This window comes from Culex quinquefasciatus, chromosome 3 (genome assembly GCF_015732765.1).
Source record: "Culex quinquefasciatus strain JHB chromosome 3, VPISU_Cqui_1.0_pri_paternal, whole genome shotgun sequence".
In the NCBI taxonomy this organism is placed as follows: Eukaryota; Metazoa; Arthropoda; class Insecta; order Diptera; family Culicidae; genus Culex; species Culex quinquefasciatus.
In genome coordinates this window covers 24,071,547-24,085,024 of record NC_051863.1, presented here as the reverse complement: position 1 = coordinate 24,085,024, position 13,478 = coordinate 24,071,547, and the positions used below count along the sequence as shown (strand labels likewise).

Sequence of the window (13,478 nt, the reverse complement as noted above, 5' to 3'; positions counted from 1 at the left end):
TTCAATGATATTTTGTATTTTAAAATGGTTAAATATGTTGTCCTTTTTCGATATATCGAAATACCTTATTATTTTTTCACAAAATAATAAATACGGAAAATGTATCAAAAATAGAAAAACACGTTTCTTGTTATTTCAATTTAAAGTGATGGGAAAGAAAACGACGTAGTTTTGCAGATTTCCTGTTGATTTGCAGTCAACAGCAATTCTATCGGTCTGCTTGCTTAGTCATTATTAATTAGAACAGCATGTTATTCTATTTAGTAACTTTTGTAGATTGATCTGCATTTTGATGATTTACCATTTTCAATTATCAGCATTTTCATCTAAAATTATTTAAAATTTGCAAATGTTCCTCTAACTTTTATGGATTTTTTTCTTTTTCTTATAAACATAAGCATTAATAATTTTTTAAAGTTTGAAAATAGACAGTAAATTTGTGACTTTGATTAACATCCCTTTTTTTGTAATTTTTGATTTTTGTGTAAATGTCAGATCTACAACTTTGAGCAAAATTTTCAAACTGTCAAAGGAATACACAAAAAAACACGTAATTTCAAAATAAAAATGTTTATTCTAAATAAAAAAATTACGCTTTTGGGTAATTGCAGATTCAAAAAGTAGTTTTCTTTTTGATTAAAATAAACTTGATTCGTTAAAAAAATAAAAAAATAAAGTTTTAAAATCTCTGTAATTTTCATTACGGAACTGTACAAAATTATAGTATGAAAAAATGGAAATTATAGAGATTTTAAAACTCTTTTTTTTTGCGAATCAAGTTTTTTTTTTATTTTTTTACGAATATTTTTTTTTTGAATTTTAAGTGCGTCATCAAATCAATACCGTTATCTGGGGTGAATCGGGACTACAGTCTGAATAGGGACAGCAGTTTTCAGAGCACTTAAAGCTTTCAAATTTGGAAATGGATGTACACATTTTGTTGGGCTGAGTCTGTTCTAACCGAAACCATGGTTAAAACTGCTGTCTCAATTCGCCCCATGTGTTCCGATTGACCCCAGTTTACGGTATTTTTTAAATTCCATCGTGAAACTACTTACTCTTCCTGTCAAACTCAAACGACGAAATAGTCTACTTTTCTCTAACAAAAATAAATGAATCTAATAGTAATCTTTTCAAAACAAATGATGAAAAGTTCTACTTTTAAGCACTGAAAAGGATGCTGAAAAGTGGAACTTTTCAGTACTTGTTTGGAAAAGTAGTATTTTTCAACATTTTTTTTATTTAAACGATTCATTGATTAAACATGTAGACATTTACCTTTGACTCTGTTCAAAGGGTGTTATTCGGAATTGTAAAAAATCTTGTATGGAACTCGTTGCAAAACTTAATTTTTTCATCACTCGTCGTATTTATCCAACTCCAACTATTTCTTGACTAAAAAACATAAAACACTCTTTTCAAAAAAAAAAAGGAAAATAAGATAAACACGATTTAAACATTTCATAAGACAGGTTTATGACAAAATTTTTTTTAAATTTGTTTTGGAAAATCTCTATTGAATGTATTGAGCATGAGCATGAGAGACTGTTTTGGAAAATCTCTATTGAATGTATTCAATACTTTCCAAAAATCACCACTATTTACAAAAATAAACTTGCTAAAAACAACTAATTTTCTAGGAACACATCAACTCTTGAAACTACAAGCCACGAATTCATTATTTTAATGAAAAAGTTGTTGGAAAAAGCGTAATAAACTGTTATAGTAGGTTTGTATTCATTAGTTTCAATAAATCTAAGTTCTTATGAAAAATATATATATTTTTTAAAAAAAATCTTTTTTTCGGTTTTGTACATTCAAAATTCACTAGAGTTAAAAATATTTTTAAAAGAAAATCCATTTCAAATTGTTTTCAGCTAAATGCACTCAAAATTTTGTTAAAACTTGAAAAAAATCCCTGATCGTCTCTCAGGCCGATTATGCAGGGAAAGGATTCACAAACTTTGATAAAGATTTGCAACAGCCTTATAAATCGACCTTCTCAAAATTCATCAGACACGAATTAGAGCGTTACACAAAATCTTCAAACAAAACCCCATTGACCTTATTCTAGACCTGACTCGGATTTCCCAACTGACTGTGAGGACAAAAAAAAAAGAAAAAGAAAAAGAAAAGATAACCCCGATACAATTCGCCTCCAGTCTTGCCTCGCCAGTCAGTCACGATAATGATCCCCTGCGCGCGGGTGGGTGGGTTCGTGCGCCTATTTTTAGCCTCTTCCAAAATTGGTCGATGAAAAATGAGTCTCGCGCGTTCTGGCGGGTCAGAGGGGGGGGGGTCGTTACCTGAGCGCATTTTCACCTTTTTTTTCTCCCTCCAGACATTTGATCCATCCGATATGGTGCGTTTTTACTTTTTCTTGCCTTTTCATTATTTGATTGGCATTCGATCAGGAATTTTACCTGCCACTCAAAGCGATATTCAGCGAGGGAAAAGTTAAAGAGAAAAGTTACAGCGAAAAAAAAAAAGTTCGGGATGTTTTTCATCCACTCACACTATAGTCGTAAAAATTATTGATTAATACCTTTACTTTTTTGGTGCCCACACGATGCGGTTATGATTGGTACCAAATTACCCCAGTTTGGATCGTTTTCTGACCAACCGTGTTTTCCTTTCTATCTGGTACAGAAGGTAGAATGTCGATTCTCGCGATGGTGGTTGGTTGGTGTCTGGAAAATTTTCAGGGTCGCGGACAGACACTGCGGTGCAGGTCAGTACCAGCTAGCGAAAGTATTGAGCAGAGAATATTTTTTGAAAAGGGGTTACTAACATAAATAATAATGATTTTTAAAAAGATCGAAACTTAGTCAGTTAAAATGTTATTTAAATGAGAGTATGAATATGATATAGAAAAGCATTGTTTATATGATTTTTGAAATGTCATTTCATTTAAAAAAAATCCGAGTTTATTTATATATCTTGGAAAAACTTGGCGGGAAAAGTTGAAATGACGAAGCAAAAAAAAAAAAAACACTCTCTCCGGCATAAATATTGAGCATTCAGCCGAACTGTATTCAAAAAATGGAACACACAAAAAACACACGAAATAAAAGTATCGATTAAAGATGTGTTGATGCTTCTGCTTCTCTTACTTTCCTTTATTCAAGCACGAATTACACGAAATGAATGTAAAGGTCGATTGATTGATAGAGAGAGAGAGAGAGTGGGAGAGGGAGGGAGAGAGCACACCTTCCCCCACCCCCCCTCTTCAGACTAAACGCGTTAGAAGGACGCTTCAGACTTTTTGTGTAAACTAAATGTTACGAGTACTTTGAACTCGGATTTGTTTTATGGGTGCTTGGAATTTAAGCGGACCGGAGTGATAGCAGCTTTGATGTGTTTTTTTTGTATTCATTGGAAATGTGATAACAAACATGTCGAGCTTTTTAGGAGGACTTGTTAGTGAATGCATGGTTTAACTGGGATTCAATTCAATTTAACCCTCTACTGTCCAAATTTTTGCTTCGGAGGTCATTTTGAGCAACTTTTGTTCCACGAAAAACTTCACTTCTCTTGTTTTATGTTTTTCTTGTTTCGTTTTTAGTATTTTCATTTGCATTTATCTTGTTTAGTGTATGTTTGTTTTTGGTAGTATTTGGCCTATTCTTCCACCTCCTATTATTACATTTTGCCTATCTAATTTTTTCATGTTTTTATAGCCACTTTTTCTATTTGTTGCTTGTTTTTCACATTTTCTGCTATAAAATTAATTAAATTGTAATTAAATTGTAAAAAAATGCGTAGAGGCATAGTCTGGAACACTAAAAAAATTCTGAATACTTATTTTTACTTAAAATGTGGGTAATTCTCCGCCAACTCACACAGCAGTTGCCCCGACCCCTCTTCGATTTGCGTGAAACTTTGTCCTAAGGGGTAACTTTTGTCCCTGATCACGAATCCGAGGTCCGTTTTTTGATATTTCGTGACGGAGGCGACCTTCCATTTTTGAACATGCGAAAAAGAGGTGTTTTTCAATAATTTGCAGCCTGAAACGGTGATGAGATAGAAATTTGGTGTCAAAGGGACTTTTATGTAAAATTAGACGCCCGATTTGATGGCGTACTCAGAATTCCGAAAAACGTATTTTTCATCGAAAAAAACACTAAAAAAGTTTTCAAAATTCTCCCATTTTCCGTTACTCGACTGTAAAAATTTTGAAACATGTCATTTTATGGGAAATTTAATGTACTTTTCGAATCTACATTGTCCCAGAAGGGTCATTTTTCATTTAGAACAAAATTTTTCATTTTAAAATTTCGTGTTTTTTTCTTTTTGCAGGGTTATTTTTAGAGTGTAACAATGTTCTACAAAGTTGTAGAGCAGACAATTACAAAAATTTTGATATATAGACATAAGGGGTTTGCATATAAACATCACGAGTTATCGCGATTTTACGAAAAAAAGTTTTGAAAAAGTTGGTCGTCATCAATCATGGCCGTTCATGGTCACCCGCGACAGACACGGACGACGAAACAAAGAGAAACGCAAAAAGTAACTTTTTCAAAACTTTTTTTCGTAAAATCGCGATAACTTGTGATGTTTATATGCAAACCCCTTATGTCTATATATCAAAATTTTTGTAATTGTCTGCTTTACAACTTTGTAGAACATTAAAACACTCTAAAAAATAACCCTGCAAAGTTAGAAAAAACACGAAATTTTAAAATGAAAAATTTTGTTCTAAATGAAAAAATGACCCTTCTGGGACAATAAAGATTCGAAAAGTACATTAAATTTCCCATAAAATGACATGTTCCAAAATTTTTTACAGTCGAGTAACGGAAAATGGGAGAATTTTTAAATTTTTTTTAGAGTTTTTTTCGATGAAAAATACGTTTTTTCGGAATTCTGAGTACGCCATCAAATCGGGCGTCTAATTTTACATAAAAGTCCCTTTGACACCAAATTTCTATCTCATCACCGTTTCAGGCTGCAAATTATTGAAAAACACCTCTTTTTTCGCATGTTCAAAAATGGAAGGGGTCGTACCGCCCCTCCGTCACGAGATATCAAAAAACGGACCTCGGATTCGTGATCAGGGACAAAAGTTACCCCTTAGGACAAAGTTTCACGCAAATCGAAGAGGGGTCGGGGCAACTTTTCCCGATTTCGTGTGAGTTGGTAGAGAATTACCCATGTAGGAAATGTTAGTAAAAAACACAGCCAAAGTTGACCTCCGAAAAAATAACATTTTTAAAAACATTGGCAAAGTGACATAAAACAAGTAAAACTTCCAACCCATCAATTTCCTCAAATTTTAAGAGTTCTTCTTCCCAACGCTTGAAAAGATCAAAAATTGGTTGAAAATGGATTTTTGACGTTTTTTTTTAAATCGAAGCCCGTCTAAAAGCGGGGTTGGATTGTAGAGGGTTAATGATACATGTTAATATTTATATTGGAGCAATTCTCTACCAAAACCGGAAATGGATTTTATCTGTATTTTTTTTATTTGGTGGGGGCCTTTTCTATGGCCAAAGAAACCATTTTGTGTCATTGGTTCACCCATCAAGTTTCCATAAAATTCTGGCAGCTGTCCATACAAAAAAGTACTTAAATGTTCGAAAGTCTGTAACTTTTGAAGGAATTTTCTGATCGATTTGGTGTCTTCGGCAAAGTTGTAGGTATTTATGAGGAGTATTCAGAAATAAAGGTACACGATTTTTTTTTCGGTTTCTTTAATAACTTTTTTTTTATCTAATATTCAATGTCTCGAAATCCGCATTTTTATTTTTTGAAATTTTGTAATATGTTTCAGGGGACAACATTGTTGGCTCCAGTTTTCAATCAAATTTGCAATCGATAAGTTCTTTACGCACCGTGCACAAGTGCACCGTTTTCGAAATATAGTTCAATATTAGCTGAAAAATTCTCGCTTTTCCAAATTTTTAAAATAGTGTCCATACTTGTCCACTCCAGATTTTTTTTTTTCGAAAGGTTCAGAAAATTTCCAGTGAAATTGTCTAAGAGACATTGAAGATTGGAAATCCAGTTGCTGAAATACTGGATAAATACGGCGAGTGCTGAAAAAATCAAGTTTTGCGAGTTGCTTAGAACATTTTTTGAAATTCTGAAAAAACGCTTCAAGAATGAAATTTAAAGTCAAACATTCATAAGTTTAGTGCAGTGATCACCAAATGCGGCCCGCGGGCTGGTTCTGAATTTACTATGTAATTCAGCCCCCTTAAGAATCATCATGTCAAGTCATCAAAAAAAATGTATATAAAAAACGTGACGAACAAGTTTTCTTTAATAAACATAAATTGAAAAAATAATAATAATATTGATTTAGTATTAGGAAGAAATGTGGTATCACAATTTATTTTTTAAGGGCATCATGGAAAATTTTAGTTTATAATTCGTCGTATAATTTTCCCAAAGGATTTCTAAAACGTTTAAATTTCTTCTTTGTTTGGCCACTATGCGGGTTTAAAGGGCACTGAATACTTATTTGACATTTCTAATTTTTGCGTCCATTACGCGTTCCAAATAATTCTAACCATTGTTATTTAAATTTCTCTCAATACAAATGTTGAAAATAATTAAAACAAATTTAAACTAAAATCGAAATAAAAAAATATCAATTCAAATTTTAATATTAAAAAAAAATGTTTTGATCCACGCTGGGAAATAAATGAATGAATGATTGGAAAATAACAAACATTTTCATTTCGTTTTTTAATAACTTACATTTTTAATATAGTTGTGTATCTAAAAATAACTTTTTATTATTTTGAAATCACGATGTTACAAATATCATGCCGTTAATACCAGCAAAATATCCATCACTTCTAAACATCAAATTGGACCCTGTGGACAACCTACGATCCTCCTGCAAAATTTCAAATTCAAATTTAAATTAAAATTGAAAAAAAACTTGAAATTGATGGATTTTTGGAATCAGTGCCGTACTTCATTTTGAAAAACTATCTTAATAAAAACAAAGGTACAAATCTAGATCTCAATACAAATAATGGTACGAGCTAAAATAAACCGAAGTATAATAGGTTTTGAAACTTTTTCTATTGGTATTGTAAAAAAGAGCTTGATCTGGGGCCAATACTATCTATCAGGCAGGAAATATAAATTATACAAATATTGAGCAAAAGCGTATCAAAATAATTAATTTTGTCTCTGAAACGGATTGAATAAAAATCTATACATTTTTATAACAAGTGTTATTTGATTGACAATTATGAATAATTCAAATAAAAAAAATCAATAGCAATTTTTATTTTATTTATTTTATTTTTTAAGCATTATTTGTGTAAAAGTTAATACCCTAAGCTGAGATGTGGACTACCTTTACTTTGAACAGTTGATGTGTTTAAAGATGGGAACAGAGTTTTCGGATGTTTAAAGAATCGAGTAAAACTACTGATGAAAAAAACATACAAAATTACCTTCGAATAAGGTTCAATCAAATTTAAATTACAATAACAATACAATAAATTGGAATTCATTTACAAGCCAATTGAAAAAAATATTATTTTCAAAGAACTGAATAAAATCAAAATTGTATTTAATTGTAACATTTTATTTAATTTAAACTCAATCCAAATATGTTTCCAAAGCATTTGAAAAGATAAAATTAAAAAGTTTCGAATTGAATACACATATTTTTTTCCAAAGAAAATGGTATTGGATGAAATTTATTTGGAATGAACTAAGTTTTTAGTTTGAAATATATTTGGTCACAATTTTGTAAATTGAAAAACTATAAATTGCATTTCCAAATGGAATGATTTAGTTGTTTGTGGAAATTAAACATTCAATTTATGCATATTCTGCGATTTTCAGTAATTTTTGTTGATATTTCATATGGCGCAAATGATCAAAATGGCCCGCGAGATTTAACCGGCTGAGGACCACTGGTTTAGTGAATTCACCGTTCAAAACAAAAAATATCAAGATATGTTACTTTTCGATACTAGTGTTGAAAACTTTCACTTTTCAGCACCCATTAGCACTGTAAAAGTAGAACTTTTCAGCACTAGTATTGAAAGGTGTTAATTTTCCATTCTGTTATTTTTGGTAGGGAAAAGTAGGCCGTTTCGGTTCTCCAGAACGACAGGAAAAGTTGACAGTTTCACAGCGGAATTGCAAAAAATAATATTTTTAAACGAGTCGAAACATGCAAAATGTGATTTTCAATGCATAAAAATGCATTTCATTTTTTCAGTTGACTTCTATTTTCATAAAAAAATGTTATTTTTTTTATTTTTTGCCACCTGATTTTTTCGGACCAATTTGGCGACGACATAAACTTTCATATAAAACATTAAACTTTTTTTTTAAATATTTGCAACGGCCTTCAATGAAATCAAAAATTTAGAGTTCTTTTCAGAAAAGAAGAGGAAATTCGTTTTATCTCGAAATATAAAAATACCCCCTTTGCCGTTTACTTTGCTTGCTGCATTTATGCGATCACATGGACAGCATGCTTTTTGGAAAAAAGTCCTCTCTACATAACTTTACTTACTTAACACCACATATAATCAGATATCATACAGCATCACAGAACCATCAATTGAAAAAAAGTTGCTTATTTCATTTATTATGTTGATTACTATTAAAATGTTAAATTTTTCGATACAAACACTTTTCCAACTATCCCTTGTTTATTTTTTTACCGTTGTCGTCAGCGATAAAGTAAACCGAGTTTCACGTCTCTTTGCCTATGCTGATACACTTAGTTTCACTTGCACAGGTCCTGATTCCATTGTACTCCACTCAGTGCGGAGAATGGCTTTTCATGTAAACGACGCATCTTTCAACCATACCTTCCAATGAATATCCCCCTCCATTTGCCGACTCGTCCGTGAGCTTAGCCTGATGTGCCCATATTGGTTGAAGAAACGATGGCTGGAAACCGGGAAAAGCACATCCGAAAGCCCATTAACGTCATTCGGCAGAGCCATCGAGTTCCAGAGTCGGTAACGGGGTTGTCACTTTTCCAATACACACCTCATCGCCTGCGGCGACCATGCGAACCGCACAGCGTTGACTACAGAAGCAGAGACAAGCAGACTTTGGAGTTTGAAATTAATTACTGCCATCTAGTGGCGAAAATAGCAATCAATACGTCACACAGTTCTGGGGTGAATTTGAGAGCTCATCAAAACATTTAACCAATTTCAAATTCAGTTTGTCTGTGACCCCCCTGGATCTTCAAGGACTCGGTGGTGCTTTGGCGATTACGATGATGGTGCCGCAGTTATTATTGGCTCACGTGTCGGATAGAATCTGTGGCGGTGTCACTGGTGCCGAAGGGCGAGCAGCTCTGACAGGTCGAGCGTACCAAAACGGGGATGGGAGGGAATGAAGCAATGGCGCGTCGTCCGTCGTGAAATATTCATCTTTTTTTTTGTACCTTGGCGCGGAAACATAATGAACCTTTGGTAATCTGCCACACAGCCGTGGTACGTTTCAATACCGAGACATACCGGGAATTTTCCCAAGGACGAAGAATGTTGAGCATTGGTATCACATGATGCAAGAGGGTTCGATGGAAAAATTGGTTGATCACTGCTTAAAAATACTTGTAAGGTAATGTTCTTTGACAATCGCTGTACGGAGCCTTCTATAGGAGAACCAATGGCATAAAATGGCTTTTTTGGTCAAAGGGAAGGCCCCAAAAAGTTTGAGCCAATTAAAAATATAAATAAAAGCCATTTCTGGTTTTGGTGTGGATCTGCTCTGCCCATCATTGAAGAAACGGCTATTATCAAGGTTTGGCAAAATCGATATTTTCTATAATCTACTTGTAACACTCAACACTGTTTGCGCTTTTTTCAATTGATTTAGTTTTTGAAATCGCATCTTCTTTACCCAACTTTTGACCAATAAGTCCAAAATAAATTATTCAAAATCGAAATTATTATATTTTGCTATGAATTTGCCCCTGAAATGCTACTTTAAAAATCTTTTTTGAATTTCTGTATTTCAGTCAATAATTGTCTGATTTGAATCCCGAGCAGACGGAAATAACTTGGGAATTACATTTTTTGATAATACTTGGCCAATAAAATTTTATGTTATTTATAACAAGATTTGTTATTCGTCGATATCATTTTTTTGTTATTGAATTGTTATTGTAATAACAGACTAATAACATTTTTAGTTATTCTTCGAACAAATCTTTGTTATTATTTTTTGTTATTTTAACAACTAATCCGATCATCCCAATAACAGTTGGCGGTATTCTTCCATAACAAAAAATGTTATTCCCAAGTTGTTTTGGTAATCAACCGATATCAAACAAATAACAAATTTTGCTATGATAACATAAACTATTATTACCGTCTGTTCGGGATGTTTCAGAACTTAAATTCTCTGCCCAAGTAACATTTTAAGCTTTATCATAGCTGTTACAACCGCTTTAAAACCTATCAGCCATTTAGTCGAAACAAGATCCCCAGAACCCCGTTAAACCCCTCTTAAAACCCAAAAGGACCTCCGCAAAAGCTTGTTACGGCCTATTTAAAACACCCATAAAAGAGTTTCCCGGGCAGACGGTTATAACAAAATTAATAATATTGAGCAATTCTCTACGAAATCGGTCTTTTTTCTTCAATTTTAATTTTTGTATTTTTTAATCCGGCTGAAACTTTTTTGGTGCCTTCGGTATGCCCAAAGAAGCCATTTTGCATCATTAGTTTGTCCATATAATTTTCCATACAAATTCGGCAGCTGTCCATACAAAAATGATGTATGAAAATTCAAAATCTGTATCTTTTGAAGGAATTTTTGATCGATTTGGTGTCTTCGGCAAAGTTGTAGGTATGGATACGGACTACACTGGAAAAAATAATACACGGTAAAAAAATTTGGTGATTTTTATTTAACTTTTATCACTAAAACTTGATTTACAAAAACACTATTTTTATTTTATTTTTTTATATTTTTAGAAGACATAAAATGCCAACTTTTCAGAAATTTCCAGGTTGTGCAAAAATCACTGACCGAGTTATGAATTTTAATCAATACTGATTTTTTCAAAAATCGAAATTTTGGTCGTAAAATTTTTCAACATTTTTCGATGTAAAATCAAATTTGCAATCAAAAGTACTTTACTAAAATTTTGATAAAGTGCACCGTTTTCAAGTTATAGCCATATTTAAGTGACTTTTTTGAAAATAGTCGCAGTTTTTCATTTTTTTAAATTAGTGCACATGTTTGCCCAGTTTTGAAAAAAATATTTTTGAAAAGCTGAGAAAATTCTCTATATTTTGCTTATTCGGACTATGTTGATACGACCTTTAGTTGCTGAGATATATTTTTGGAATTTTCAAATCAAGACAAACATTTTAAAAGGGCGTAATATTGAATGTTTGGCCTTTGTGAAATGTTAGTCTTGATTTGAAAATTCCAAAAATATTTTTTTCGAAAAGATCGGAAAATTTCACAAATGTTTCATATATTAACATTGAAAATCGGACCATTAGTTGCTGAGATATTGACGATAGAAAATGGTGGGTTGTTTGGGTGAAACTTAGAAAACATCAATTTTCCTGTTTTTAAACCTTTGCATTGCAATATCTCAGCAACTAAAGGTCGTATCAACAAAGTCCAAATAAGCAAAATATAGAGAATTTTCTCAGCTTTTCAAAAATATTTTTTCAAAACTGGGCAAACATGTGCACTAATTTAAAAATGAAAACTGCGACTATTTTCAAAAAGTCACCTAAATATGGCTATAACTTGAAAACGGTGCACTTTATCAAAATTTCAGTAAAGTACTTTTTGATTGCAAATTTGATTTTACATCGAAAATGAAGTTGAAAATTTTTACGACCAAAATTTCGATTTTTGAAAAATCAGTATTGATTAAAAATTCATAACTCGGTCAGTGATTTTTGCACAACCTGAAATTTCTGAAAAGTTGGCATTTTATGCCTTCTAAAACATATCAAAAATAAAAAAATTAAAAATAGTGTTTTTTTGTAAATCAAGTTTTAGTGATAAAGTTAAATAAAAAATCACCAAATTTTTTTACCGTGTATTATTTTTTCCAGTGTAGTCCGTATCCATACCTACAACTTTGCCGAAGACACCAAATCGATCAAAAATTCCTTCAAAAGATACAGATTTTTGAATTTTCATACATCATTTTTGTATGGACAGCTGCCGAATTTGTATGGAAAATTATATGGACAAACTAATGATGCAAAATGGCTTCTTTGGGCATACCGAAGGCACCAAAAAAGTTTCAGTCGGATTAAAAAATACAAAAAAAATCGAATGACCGAAATCCTAGAGAACTGCTCTATTTCAATAACAAATCCTGTTAAAATAACAAAAAGTGTTATTATTTTATCCTGAAGTTCAACTTCAAGAAGAAAAAATAATAACAGTTTCTGATAAAATAACAAAATTTGGTATTGAAGTGATATTATATTGAAAATGTTTAATAACACGCTAATAAGAGGAAATGTTATACATTTCAAAAACTCTCCTAATAACAAAATTTGTTATTCGTTCGGTATACTGACTTAGAAATAAAATTACCATAAATCGCACAAATGGAAAAGTTTCTAAGTGTCCATAACACAATTTGTTATTATTTTTTCTTTTGTTAAATATGTTTAGATTTTGGGATAATTTTGAGAAATTTCGTCGGGATCATTATTTTGGCCATGAAATGGGGTCCCTAAGCTGAAATTATTCTAAAAAGTTGAAATTTTGGAAGTTGATTTTTTTTAATTATTTGATATACCCCCTAAGGGACTTTGCTAAAATTGGCTAGAACTATGGGATAATTTTGACCAATTTCGTCAGGGTCATTATTTTGGGCATGAAATTGGGTCCTTAAGCTAAAATTATTCTGAAATGTTGAAATTTCGAAAGTTGATTTTTTCATTATTTGATATACCCCCTAAAGGACTTTGTTTAAAATGGTTAGAACTATGGGATAATTTTGACCAATTTCGTCGAGATCATTATTTTGGCCATGAAATGGGGTCCCTAAGCTGAAATTATTCTAAAAAGTTGAAATTTTGGAAGTTGATTTTTTTTAATTATTTGATATACCCCCTAAGGGACTTTGCTAGAACTATGGGATAATTTTGACCAATTTCGTCGGGGTCATTATTTTGGCCATGAAATGGGGTCCTTAAGCTTAAATTATTCTGAAAAGTTGAAATTTTGAAAGTTGATTTTTTTTAATTATTTGATATACCCCCTAAAGGACTTTGTTTAAAATGGTTAGAACTATGGGATAATTTTGACCAATTTTGTCAGGGTCATTATTTTGGCCATGAAATGGGGTCCTTAAGCTAAAATTATTCTGAAAAGTTGAAATTTTGAAAGTTGATTTTTTTAATTATTTGATATACCCCCTAACAGATTTTACTAAAATTGGCTAGAACTATGAAATAATTTTGACCAATTTCATCGGGGTCATTTATTTCACCATGAAATGGGGTTTCAAGCTAAAATTAATGCGATAAAATTAACTT

At 31.9% G+C, this 13,478-nt stretch overlaps 1 protein-coding gene across 2 annotated transcripts in view; it reads left to right on the top strand.

Annotated features, from left to right (window-relative positions):
* The window catches only part of LOC6039340 (adenylate cyclase type 6), a 282,888-nt gene that overhangs the window by 24,577 nt on the left and 244,833 nt on the right, over positions 1-13,478 (top strand). The window lies entirely within an intron of this gene.